The sequence below is a fragment of the Macaca thibetana genome, chromosome 14, assembly GCF_024542745.1.
Source record: "Macaca thibetana thibetana isolate TM-01 chromosome 14, ASM2454274v1, whole genome shotgun sequence".
NCBI classification, from domain to species: domain Eukaryota; kingdom Metazoa; phylum Chordata; class Mammalia; order Primates; family Cercopithecidae; genus Macaca; species Macaca thibetana.
This window is the reverse complement of record NC_065591.1, coordinates 47,404,314-47,418,605: the sequence shown is the minus strand read 5'-3', so window position 1 is coordinate 47,418,605 and position 14,292 is coordinate 47,404,314.

Genomic DNA, 14,292 nt, shown 5'->3' with positions numbered 1-14,292 from the left:
CCTCTGTAATAAAATAATTGAATACAGTTTGTAGTGCTTCAAATCAGCCTCATAAGTGTCACCAGGCAACTCTTCCAGGAAGGTTAGGGGATGGTGGAGAACTCCAGGGACACAGAGAAGGACCATGGTGTGTTTCTTGCAAAGCCCTTGTGCTGGAAATGCTATGAAGGCAAAAACTTTACGCTGACCATGAAACCCAATCAATATAACACAAAATTCAGGCTGGGTACGATGGCTCACGCCTGTAATTCCAGCATTTTGGGAAGCCAAGGCGGGCAGATTGCTTTAGCTCAGGAGTTTGAGACCAGCCTGGGCAAACGTGGCAAAACCCCATCTCTATAGGAAATACAAAAAAAGACTGAGAGCGGTGGCTCATGCCTGTAATCCCAGCACTTTGGAAGGCCAAGGCAGGCAGATTACCTGAGGTCGGGAGTTCGAGACCAGCCTGGCCAACATGGTGAAACCCCGTCTCTACTAAAAAATACAAAAATTGGCCAGGTATAGTAGCGGGCACCTGTAATCCCAGCTACTTGGGAGACTGAGGCAGGAGAATCACTTGAACCTGGGAGTGGGAGGTTACAAGGAGCCAAGATCACACCATTGCACTCCAGCCTGGGCAACAAGAGTGAAGTTCTGTCTAAAAAAAAAAAAAAAAAAAAAAAAAAAAAAAAAAAAAAGGAAAAGAAAATACAAAAAAAAAAAAAAAAAGGCCATGTGGAGGTGCATGCCTGTGGTCCTGGCTACTTGGGAGGCTGAGGTGGGAGAATCACTTGAGTCTGGGGGGCAGAGGCTGCAGTGAGCTGAGATCATGCCACTGCACTTCAGCCTGGGCAATAGAGCAAGATTCTGTCTCAAAATAAAAATGCTCAATAAAACTACAGAACCTTGCACTTGCAGCAACCAAAGCTTTCACTCCACACTGGGGTTCCCTCTGAAAGCATTGCAAAAATCCCTCTTAAGGTCATGGGCCAAAACAAAGGGGAGATAAAACCACAAAGGGTGACATCTGTTGCTTGTAATGGTTTAGCTGTCATGTGGTGGTAGCCGTAAGATGGCTGCTAATCTGCATCTTCAGCCAAATTCCACTTCTGAAAAGCTCGTGCTCACTAAGCAACCAGCTGACTAGACTAAGACCACCTCAAGGATAGGGAAGGGCAGATTCAGATTTTATGGCACCTGCAAATCATTCAAGTTGGGGGCTTTGTTCAATAAAAATAATGTAAAATTTCACATTCAAAATTGCTAGGCACCTCCCAGAGTCATGGAAGGAGAACACGTGACCAAGTGAGGGGCCATTAAACCCATGGTTCCCAAACTTTGTCATAAAGTAGAACCACTTTGGGAGCTTTAAAAAGTCCTGGTGCCCAGTTCGCACCCCATATTAATTGAATCAGAATGGCTGGGGGTAGAAACCAGGCACTGGCATTTTTAAAGACCCTGTGGTGATTCCAAACTCCATCAAAGTTTGGGAACCACTACCTTAAGGGTTAAGCCTTATTGAGGTAAGTCAGCCTCCAGCTAGTGAACATAGTTTTCATTCACTTACTTAACTAACATTTGTGGAGCAATTGCCCTATGCCACGCACTGTATCCCCCAGCATTTAGTGCTGTGCCTGACATGGAGCTGGCCATCAGCAAATGCTTGCTGAATATAAAAATGAATACGTTCAACTATGTCTCCTGTTCCACATTGGAGATGGGTTGTAGACTGGATGTGCAATTCCAGTTTATCTTTCTCTTTAGATGTGTCAGCATTTTAAAGGAATACTTCAGGCTTACCCCCGGATAGATATGCTTCATGGCTCCACCATACACATTAGGTGCTCCCTGTAGATTCTGGATATAAAATAAGTCAGTCAGCAAGCCTACTGAAATAATGAAATCTCTTTTTTATCTGCCACCCTGCTCTTTGTTTTCTTGAAAATGGATCTATGTGTGTGGAAGAATATTGAGTATCTCTAACTATAGGGATTCCAAAAGTCTCTAAGGATTGTTATTTTATCTACCTTATCTATCTTACCTATCATAGCTTCAGCAACTTCATCTCCTCCTACTCTTCCCCATATTGTAGGGTCTGGGTCTCAAAATTCAACTCACACTGTTACTCAGATGCAGAGAGAAAGGTAACAGCTTCATTTTGCCTGTGACAAATCTGCTATTTCTCTGGAGCCCCCATCTGTTAGTAGCAGGAAAATTAACAAACTGAACACCCAATTCAGTTTCAATCTACTCTGGTCCAATAACTTAAATAGATCCTTTAAGAATTGCCCAGTCCTTAGCGGGGCCTGATGGCAGGTGCCTGTAATCCCAGCTACTTGGGAGGCTGGGGTGGAAGAATTGCTTGAACCCAGGAGGTCAAGGCTATGGTAAGCCGAGATTACACCACTGCACTCTAGCCTGGGTAACAGAGTGAGACTCCATCTCAAAAAAAAAAAAAAAAAAAGGTCAGTCATTAATTAAGAAAGAAAAAAAAAAGATTCAGTGCTTAAATAGCTTCCTCTTAAGATGGAGCCCAACTTTATGAAGAGAGGTACACCTATGAGACCTCATGGCGGGTGTGGAGAGGATTATGTTCTTTCCAACTCTAGCCTCTTCGTTTCCAGCGAGCTGGTTGCTTCACTATTCTGTGAGGCTGTGTCATGAAGCTAATGTAATTTAAGGATTTTGTTTTTCTTGGCCTGGGTAAGACTCCACAGTACTCCCTGAGTGAGTAGGCCTCATCACAGTTCCCACTGGCAACAAACCTTTGAGCCTCTCACATATACATCATTCCTCTAGTCTCTGCTGTGGCATAATCGTTCCCTGCCATGCAGCTGTGTTGGCAGGTCCAGTAACTCTCAACCCAGCATTGATATTGCATGGGAACTTCAGGAATCACAGGAAAGCTAAAAATTCAGAACCTCCCTCTACAGGTGAGATATGGCCAAATCTTGGGTTGGAATGAGAGTGGCCTGAGTGATTTCCTTGTTAAGTCCCAAAAGAGGAGTAGGTGGAAGCATTTATCTGCTGTCCTTAACTGTCATGGAGAGTGCGCAATGGTGGAAGGGTGCTGTTGAGCCTCCATATAAACTGCAGGGAGATATTCTCTCACTAAATATATACATCTCTTATAGTTGTGTAATCCTCAAGAGACCCCCACATCTCCGACTAGCATGTAAGTTGGAAGAGTGAAAGTACATAGCTTCAGGAGAAGTGAGATGGACCTTGAACTTTCAGAAACTGATGGAATGAACAGTCACTAACTAGCCCCCTTGTCTTCCTCCTATCTTGAATTGTCACCTCCTTAGTCCCACTGACTGAGCACAGTGCTTAACACACGATAAGGTCAAATCTCACTACACTTCGGAATGAATGAATGAACGAACGAGAAGTGTTGATCTGCAATTCGGTTTCTCTCTTACTGGTTCAGTAGACTTCAGCAAAGCACTTGGTGATCACATACTGGAAGTTCATCTTCGACTGAAGACATGACACTCTCAATAGGACCTATGTTCATTAATATACCGTTTCTCCAGGGAGGGCTGCACCATCTGCCCACTGAAACTCTCCAAGGTCCAGCAGCAACCTTACTGGAGTGCAGTTGGAGAGAACTGGTCAAGAGTGATGATAGGGGCTTTACAAAGAAAAAATTGAGCTCAAATTTTAGAGCCAGAAAAAAAAAAAGGATTTTAACCAAAGATAAGTATTCCTAAACTCCACGATGTGGCAAATAAGCTCATGGAAGCTCCTCTGTATTAGTCGTAGACACAGATAAAAATCACTAGACCAATCCAATTCTTCTGCTAACAATCACATCAACTACCAAACTCCTCTTCTGCTCCTTCTACACTCGTTTCCAGAACCGATGTCCACTCCCCGGGACAACCTGCCACATGTACACTGGCTCCACTGCCCAGTGTTTCTGTTGTTTGGAATTATTTAGGCACAGCTGTAACCCTTTTCCCGTAACTACCTCCTCCCCACCATTCAATTGCTTTCTTCTGGTTCTTTTTATCTACAATTTCAAAAGAAACATTTTGGCTCCCATTGGCAACAAATCTTTGAATCTCTTTCTCATCATTTCTCTAGATGAGAGGCTTAGAGGGAAAATAAGACAGGAAGAATTTTTTTTTTCTTTTTCAATTAACTTCAGTTTCTTTCAAGTCTGAGTAAACTCTGGGCCCAGAACAACCAGGATGATATAATTATGGAAACTATTAATCTCTCCATCAAAGGAGAGCCAGCTCATGGTCACGGAGCAATTGGCACGATCCTGTAAAGGGTTTCTGCAGCATGATGCTCCTGGTTTCCCTTGGAGTCACAAACGCTCAGGGTACACCTTTTAGGAAGTAGGCAACTTCCTAAGAAAATGAAATAATCCATGAGTACTTCATGAGTTGTTCTGGGAAATTGGGCATTTTTCCTTAATTGCTCTAAAGAAATAGCCGACCCACATTAACGTATGTTCAAATAGAATGAAAGAGAAAAATCTAACATTTTCAGATCACTCAAGGCTCATCCAAAATTGTGAAATTTGCATCTTTAAAGACCAGTCAGATATCACTTGATGCGAGCAACAAAGGAGTGCATCTGGGACAAGAAGTCTCCAAATTGCTTTGAATATTGAACACCACAATCATGGAAATGGCAACAATCTCTAGAGGTCACTTAGGATACACAGAACAGTCATCTGGTTTGTTCAAACCTAAAATAAATATAAAAATAAATTAGAGAATTTAATTTAGAGATTTTGTTTCAGGGCATCAACAAACTTTTTTCTTCCAATGACAACAGAGTACAGACTTCTCTGTGATGGGGGGCAGGGGGCAGCGTTAAAGGATTTAGGAGTTTCCTCCAGAAATTCCTGCCAATTGGCTTATTCCTGGGTACAGGTAGGAAAAGTCCAACACCAGTAGCATTTTGCTGAAAGCACATTCTGCTACAAATGCCATCAGCCTTCCCAAATACAGTCCCCAAAACAGAATGAATTTGCAGAGATGCCAAATTCCTCAAACGGTTTAGGTTCAACAGGCACCACTCAAAACAAAACTACATGATCCTATGTTGAGTGACATAATAAAGCCATAGTATATGCATTTGCTTGAATTGTGGGCTGTTATTAATATATATAATCCCTACCCACCAACTGCTTTCAACATATATTGCTTCCTGGAAGCAAGCCCATACTTCAGGAAGTCAAACTCCTCCAAGGGAACAGGAAGCCTCTTTGTTCCTTCTTCCCACTATCCTGTTGTTGGAGCCTACACGCACATTGAGCCTGAGCAGGAAGGTGTCACTTCTGTGAAAAGAACTTTAATTTCTCTTGTAATCATATAAAGCCTGAATGGTAAGGGGGAAAACCCATAAAGGTCATTATAAACAGATCCCGTGATGTCAAAAGAAAAACAGCTGGAGAGAGGGAATTTAATAAGCAGTCTTCTTTTATTACAACAGGCTTGACGTCACTGATTATTTATTATTTCCAACACTAAAACATAAAGCCATGTGCTACACTGTGGACCACGATGAAAAGGATATGTGGACTTTTCTGAGTATTTTAATATCCTCTTATTGACAGTAGATAGAAGATCTGAACAAGGACTGGGAACAGGAAATGATTTTAGTGATTTCATTACAGTAATAGAGAAAAGCATTACCAATGGCAGCGTTTGGCAGATGGTCTGGTAAGTCCTCAACCTCTAAACAGCCTGCAGGTCAACAAGCTCAATATTGATACAAGGTCAGTATGTAATTATGAGGTGTTGTAGAAAGCAGAATAGTTTTTATAAATACGGGCTGTAGCCTTGGCAGTGGAACACAGGAAGTTGGTGTTTAAAAGTTAATTTAGGACGGGTGCAGTGGCTCACTGTGGCCTGTAGTCCCAGCACTTTGGGAGGCCAAGGTGGGTGGATTACTTTAGGTCAGGAGTTCGAGACAAGCATGGCCAACATGGTGAAACCCCATCTCTACTAAAACTACAAAAATTAGCTGGGCGTGGTGGTGGGCACCTGTAGTCCCAGCTACTCGGGAGGCTGAGGCAGGAGAATCACTTGAACCTGGGAAGCGGAGGTTGCAGTCAGTCGAGATCACACCACTGCACTCCAGCCTGGGTGACAGAGCAAGGCTCTCTCAAAAAAAAAAAAAAAAAAAAAAAAAAAAAAAAGTTCATTTAAAACCATTTCACAAGGAAAGGTATTTAGAGGCAGCCCAAAGTATACAGTAAGACCACAGCTAAAGAGTTCTTGATGTTCCATTACAAATCAGATTTGCAATGAAATATCAAGCATGGTGCATCTTTATTTAGATTAGCTCTAGTGAAAAAGAAATGTGGTTGTAGAATTTTCAGAGTTTTGAGACTTTTCAGATCTCATTCAAGAAAACCTAAGATGTTATCAGCCAATTCATTACATCAAACATCATTTTGGTGAAGTCCCCTTAGAAACAGATTTCCTTGGAACAAAACATTAGTGTTTGGAAGCTCCGTAATATGTGAGATTTGTACAGGCCTTTACAATTTCCAGTGTTAATCTAATCTCATTAACACTCTTCAAGTAATCCTGCAGGGTAGGCAATTTAACATCATCTCTACTCTATAGATGAGGATGCTCAGAAAAGCTAGCTGACTTGGTCAAGGTCATACTACTGACCCTTGATCAATGGTTTTCTTTTCATTTTCACCACTAATGTGTGTTCTATTTCTGTTTGATATCATCTATTTCTGTTCCATAGTCTATGTATTGTAACATAATCAAAATCGTATTTCATATCCAATGCGTTGTTTCCTTTTTTTAAAAAAAACATGCTTCCCATTATGCCATACCTGCTTGGTCAAGCATGGGTGTGAAATGTAAGTTCCTCCTATATCCTTATGGCAGACCTTTCTGTAGAAGGCTATGATTTTGAGTGTCCAGTGCCAGTTCATCATACGGAGCTATTTTTCCTGAGCCCTAGGTGGGGCAGTCATGTTCAGAGGTGAGAGCAGTGGATCTGGAGTTCAGCTTCAAATGTACTATTTCCTTGTGAACTGTCACTTATAAGCTGTAAATCTCTCCCAATTTAGTCTGGTGTCTCCCTGTACAACCCCTGTCTCTTTTGTTGACATTGTTAGTCCTTTAAATGTTTGTATTCCTTGGAGCTTTGTCCTAAGTCCTCAACCTGTCTCTCTAGCCCACTCTTTCACAGAGTTCCAAGTCTGTATGGAAATGGGACATCTCCATGTGGATGTCCAACAGGTATTCAAAATTGAACACATCTTTTACCCACCTTTACCTGCAACTCTTACTGGGTTACTTCCCTATCACAATGAATGATGCCATCATCTATTCAGTCACCTAAGCCAGAATTCTGGATTTAACTTCTCACTCTCCTTTGCTTCCAATCGATGCCCAAATCCAGTTGCGTCTACTGCTAAACCTCTCTGTATCGAGCCCCTCCTCCTTCAGAAGGCTTTCAGCAATCATGACACTTTAAGGGCTTCTCACTGCCTTCAAGGTCACACTCAGCATAGTGATGTGCCACTGAGGACCACAGAATTTCCCTTTTCCACTATATTTTACAAAAAAAATCCTCTCAGCCCCATGAGACTTGTGGTTTAGATCTCAAGGGCACACAAGAAATCAATCAGTTGGCTCTTCAGAACCTTATATCATGGATGGCTTATGTCTCATCCAGAATTGAGGAACTTTCACTACCCTGTACCCTACCCTTCTGTAACCCCACAGACACTTCCACATTTTCTCTGTCACTTATTACATTCCCAGTGCCATTTTTTTTTAAAGATGGGAATGCAAATGATCATGTCCCAAGTAGAATTTATTTACTTATTTATTTATTTATTTATTTATTTATTTATTTATTGTTTTTGAGACAGAGTCTTGCTTTGTTGCCCAGGTTGGAGTGCAGTGGCGTGATGTCCGCTCAGTGCAAGCTCCACCCCCCAGGTTCACACCATTCTCCTGCCTCAGCCTTCTGAGTAGCTGGGACTACAGGTGCCCGCCACCACGCTCGGCTAATTTTTTTTGTATTTTTAGTAGAGACGGGGTTTCACCGTGTTCACCAGGATGGTCTCGATCTTCTGACCTCAAGATCCACCCGCCTTGGCCTCCCAAAGTGCTGGGATTACAGGCGTGAGCCACCGTGGCCCGGCCCCAAGTAGAATTTATTATAAATTAAATTTACTGTAGGGATTTGGACATATCTGACAGACAACCTAAAGCAGCAATTACTGCTGGAACCCATGAGACTGTGACATGAAGCTGTAAAGTGGCTGAGCAATTAAGGCAGCTTTTCTTTCCTGCTGTTTCAGTGAGAGGTTACTTCAATAATGATGTGTAACAAACTACCCCAAGATTCAATGATTCAAAACAATAAGCATTTAACTACTGATCACAGATCTGTAGGTTGGCTGCAACTCAGCTAGGTTAGGCTGAACTCCAGGCTGCAGATTTAAAAAAAAAATTTTTTTTTTAAAGGATGGGGTCTTGCTGTCACCTATCCTGAAGTGCAACGACACGACTACAGCTCACTGCAGCCTCAAACTCCTGGGCTTCAAGCAATCCTCCTGCCTCAGCTTCCCAAGTAGCCGGAATTAACAAGTGCAAGCCACCACACCCAGCACCGGCTGCAGACTGGGTTTAGGTTTGCTCCATGTTTCTCATCCTCCATGATCAATGACTGCCCAGGGCATGCTCTTCTCACGGTAAATGACAGGAGCACAAGCAAACGGCTGGAAGTACTCTGCTTACATCAGCTCCATTAACATTCTGTTGGCCAAAGCAAGTTACGTGGTCAAGCTCAAAGTCAAGGGACAGCGAAGTACACTCCATTCACGGAGAAGCCATGGCAAAGGGCACGATACACAGAGGTGAAGAATGGAGAACAATGATCCAGTCTGCTACAGGATGCATGACCTCTATGTAGACCAGCTTCTTCATCTGTTCCTCTTACACATGACTCTGGAATTCCAGGCCCATTAGGGCAAGATTTTTGTATGCTTTGTCCACTATATTTCTATTACACATATTTTGTCTGTTTTGTTTACTGCTGTCTTCCTAGTACTTAGAATAGCTGGTACACAGTGGATGATAAATATGACTGGCTGCCCCCCTGCCCACCTCCCCCAAATAGTGCCCTCAGCCTTGTAAGTTACATGATCTAGAGAACAGTTTCCTTGAGCCAACCTGAGTTGTCCAGCTTGGGTTAGGAGTAATTCCCTTATTAAACTATATGCTGTAACCAGGGAGAGAATGTGGGCAGTCCAACGGCAATTTTGAAGAAAGGAACATGGATACACAGATAGCCTAGCTGTCTCTTCCACATGATATATCAAGACCTTCATGCTCCAGTCCATGCCTCCCCATAGTATGCAAGTACAGTATAGTGGGTAAAACAATATTCATTAGGCTAGGCAGGTCCAGATCCAAGCCCTGGGTCAGCTACTTACTACCTAAGTAACTTTCAGCAAGTTATTTTACCACTCTGAATCTTCATTTCTCCATCTATAAAATGGTGACAATTACCTTATGGGATTATTGCAAAATTAAATAATATACCTAAAGACCTTTAGAGAGTGTCTGACACATAGTAAATACTCAGTAAATGGCAGTCATCTCTAACAGGAAATGAAGTCTGGTGTCTACCACATCCTTCTGTGTCCTTAGGTACATTTTTTATCACACTCATTTGAATTTCAACTTTAGCTGATTGTGTGGGGTCACACACTTAGCCCAAAGTAGCCAAACCACACATGACTCACAACTGCTTGATACAAAAAGACTAGTAACTAGGCAAGAATTTCTCTCTCACAAATTTAAAGAAATACCAAGAGAATAAAATGATTAAGCTGGCAGCACACAACTCCCTAAAAAGGAGAGGTTGGTGTGGTCTTGAGGGTCCACATACAAGCTGAAGTCCTAAGAAAGAAGAAACGGAAATAAGGAAGCCAGGTGAGACAGGGACTCAGAGCAGACCCTGATGCCACCTCTTTGGGGCCAGATCCTCTCCCCTCCAGGTCTGGTTTCAGTGTGGCAGGGTCCTCTCCCAGAACTGTGATCCTTGCCGGAGCCCTGAGGCATGAACAATTAGGATAAAATGAGAATGCCCTACTCCATGATGCTACTACACTGTAGAATCTTGCAAACGTCCAGGGAAAACACAGCTGTTAAGAAAGGGCAATCACGTGGGCACAATCATCATGATAGAAGGAGTAGCCTGATATCACAAAATCCTTGGCTGTGAAATGTGAACTCATGGAGGTTTTCCGGCTTTTATATTACAGATGTTCCTTGGGTTGTGTAAAATCGGATTTAAACTTTGGGAGGCCGAGACGGGCGGATCACGAGGTCAGGAGATCAAGACCATCCTGGCTAACACAGTGAAACCCTGTGTCTACTAAAAAATACAAAAAACTAGCCGGGCGAGGTGGCGTGCGCCTGTAGTCCCAGCTACACAGGAGGCTGAGGCAGGAGAATGGTGTAAACCCGGGAGGTGGAGCTTGCAGTGAGCTGAGATCCGGCCACTGCACTCCAGCCTAGGCGACAGAGTGAGACTCCGTCTCAAAAAAAAAAAAAAAAAAAAAAAAAATTGGATTTAAGCAAATGTGACTTCATGCAAATTATCTAAGATACATCATAAAAGCTTAGTGATGCAGAGATTTTACATTCTATATAGAAATACAAAGCAGTCAGGTTGATGAACAAATAATACGAGAGGTGAATGGAGGCTAGCAGCACCACCACAAGGTGCCCTCCTGCTTCTAGTCTCACCTGTTTTTTTTTTTTTTTTTTTTTGGTTGCTGGACTGGCCCACAAGACTTAAGACTACATTGGCCCAGGCTCTTGTAGGTTTGACTAGCCCAATGACATAAAATAAGCATCATTCATAATCAACTTAAAGCTTAAGTTGTGTATGATTTATTTGCTTTTATAAACCTTCAACAGGGAGGCCAGATGTGGTGGCCTGCAATCCCAGCACTTTGGGAGGCTGAGGCAGGATTGTTTGCAGCCAGTTCAAGACAAGCCTGAGAAACATAGTGAGAATCCATCTCTACAAAATAAATAAATAGGCCAGGTGCGGTGAATCACACCTGTAATCCCAGCCCATTGGGAGGCCAAGGCGGGTAGATCACCTGAGGCCAAGAGTTTCAGACCAGCCTGGCCAACATGGTAAAACCCCGTCTCTACTAAAAATATAAAAATTAGCTGGGCAGGGCACGGTGGCTCACACCTGTAATCCTAGCACTTTGGGAGGCAGAGGTGGGAGGATCACGAGGTCAGGAGTTTGAGACCAGTTTGACCAACATGGTGAAACCACGTTTCTACTAAAAATACCAAACTTAGCCGGGCGTGTTGGCATGAGCTTGTAATCCCAGCTACTCAGGAAGCTGAGGTAGAAGAATCGCTTGAACCCAGGAGGTGGAGGTTGCAGTGAGCCGAGATCGCACCTCTGCGCTCCAGCCTAGGTGATAGAGTGAGACTCCGTCTCAAAAACCAAAACCAAAAACAAAAACAAAAAAACACAAAATTAACCAGGTATGGTGGTGCATGCCTGTAATCCCAGCTACTCAGGAGGCTGAGGCAGGAGAATCGCTTGAACCCAGGAGGTGGAGGTTGCAGTGAGCCGAGATGGCACCACTGCACTCCAGCCTTGGTGACAGAGCGAGACTCCATCTCAAAAAAAAAAGAAAAAAAAAGAAAAGAAAAGAAAAAGAAAACCCACAAAATTAGCCAGGCGTGGTGGTGCATGCCTATAATCCCAGCTACTCAGGAGGCTGAAGCAGGAGAATCGCTTGAACCTGGTAGGAGGAGGTTGCAGTGAGCCAAGATCGCACCACTGCAGTCCAGCCTGGGCAACAGAGTGAGACTCTGTCTCAAAATAAAACAAAATAAAATAAAAATGAACAAATAAATAAACAAAAATTAGCTAGGCATGGTGGCATGCACCCATAGTCCCAGCTATTTAGGAGCATGAGATGGAAGGATGGCTTTAGCCCAGGAGTTTGAGGCTGCAGTAACCTATGAGTATGCCACTGAACTCTGGCCTGGGCAACAGAGCAAGACCCTGTCTCTGAAAAAAAAAAAACCAAAAAACAAAAAACAGTATAATGTAACCCCATGTAATTGTCACCCAGTTTCAGCAACTCCAATTCACAGCCAGTCTTGTTTCATCTACTCCATCAACTTACTTCTTTCCCTTTGCCCCAGACTAATTTGAAGCAAATCCAAGACATCATACTATTTCACTATAAATATATAACTTTTAATAATCGTTCTTGGATTGGATCTCAAACCAGCAACAAAAAGAAAAAACGTTCTATTCAGGATGCTGAGGCAGGAGGATCGCTTCAGCTCAGGAGTTTGAGACCAGTCTTAGCAAGAATATAGTGAGACTCATATGTCCAAAAAAAAAAAGAAGAAAAATATGGTATGGTCAAGAGGGCCATTTGCCTGTTTTCCCTTTCTTAAAACTTCTGACAGGAGCATGGAGGAAACTGAAGTTGCAAAGTGGTAAAAGAGAACACATGCTCAAGCAGAATAAATAATTCAGTCCTAAATTAATATGGACCTATTTCTTCTTTTTAAAAAAGGCTATTGATTAGGTCATAAAGAATATTAGTTTAAAAAGAGTATTAGTTGCAGAAACAGAATACTAGAGTTATAGATCAGCTTCACAGCTAGCTCAGACACAGCATCACTATTGCCCAGTCCTGAAGAACAGATAATGGCATTCAGTATTTCATACACTTAAGATTTTCTAAACCCCTAACAGAGGTTGTTTTTTAATGTTTATAGTCAGTTTCTGCATGTGCTTCACCAAAAAAAAGTACATCAGGCTGAGAGGTGGCTCTTAAACTTTTTCCCACTTACATACTAAAATTATTCAGTAACTAATTCAAAGCAAGGCAATAGGAAATATTAAAGATAGAGTGGGAAAATTCTTTTGATCTGGAAAAATGAACCTACCAAGAAAACAACAGTTTAGCTATATCCCATTTGCTGTAGGGGATAAAATATCTTAAAAAAAGAAAAAAAAAAAAACAGTGGAAGGAAACCATGTCTTCTTTCTTAGTGGTTTAGGTACTTGAAATATCAAACTCAATATAACAAATGCTAACTCAAGCTCATTTTGCATTTTTCCTCTTCCCTGCCAAAGAGTATAGGGAAAAAAAAAGTTTCCATTTCATATTTGTATATAATTTCATTTGTGTATAAAATTCCATATTTATGGTTCTGGAGAAAGCACCATTTCAAAATATCACTGCAACTGATTCAAGCACTAAATCTTGTGAGTGAATACTTCAGAACATGTAGCATTAAAAATGCTTTAACACTGGTCACTTAAAAGTATAATTTATAGAAAGAGGATGTTTTCAAACATACCAAAGTACTATGAAAATATGTACCAAAACTCAAAATGTTAACAATAAATAAGTAACAAAGTAAACAGCGTAGGTCCAAGGCAGAAATGTGAGCAGAAAATAAATTGGACACTCCTAGCCTTCCCACTACTATCCTCTTTCTCCTTCTTCCTCTGTAATTTACCATTTTTGTGGAACACTCCTTCAGGTACATAAGGTCCTTGTGCTTCCCCTTTTAAACCATGCTCACAGAAGGCTGGGCGCGGTGGGCTCACGCCTGTAATCCCAGCACTTTGCGAGGCCGAGGCAGGTGGATTACGAGGTCAGGAGATGAAGACCATCCTGGATAACATGGGGAAACCCCGTCTCTACTAAAAATACAAAAAAAATTAGCTGGGTGAGGTGGCGGGTGCCTGTAGTCCCAGCTACTCGGGAGGCTGAGGCAGGAGAATGGCGTGAACCCAGGAGGCGGAGCCTGCAGTGAGCCGAGATCACGCCACTGCACTCCAGCCTGGGCGACAGAGTGAGACTCCGTCTCAACAACAACAACAAAAAATTAAAACAAACGAACAAACAAAACATGCTCTCAGGAAAAAAATGTGAAATTCATATGCACTGAGGTAAACATAACTAATAACCTCAAGTATTACTCTTAATCGGTATTTGCATCTTAAGCTTAAACTTAAAAAAAAAAAACCGAGTGGAATTTTCATGTCAGCTAGCAGGTAGGAGTGATTTCATCAGTGTCTTTCAAATCTCATGTTGAACATAGTCAATTCAGCCTACCAATAAGGTCAGCACTGAGGACATGCAAATATGCATATACAGTGTAGTATACATAAACCTACCAATGAGGTTTCACCTGCTAAGATTTACTTTTATGTTCCAGTTCTTTTCAGCAGTGACACTTCCAACCCTAAACCTACCTCCAAACTAGAAATTGTATTATCTCTTACCAA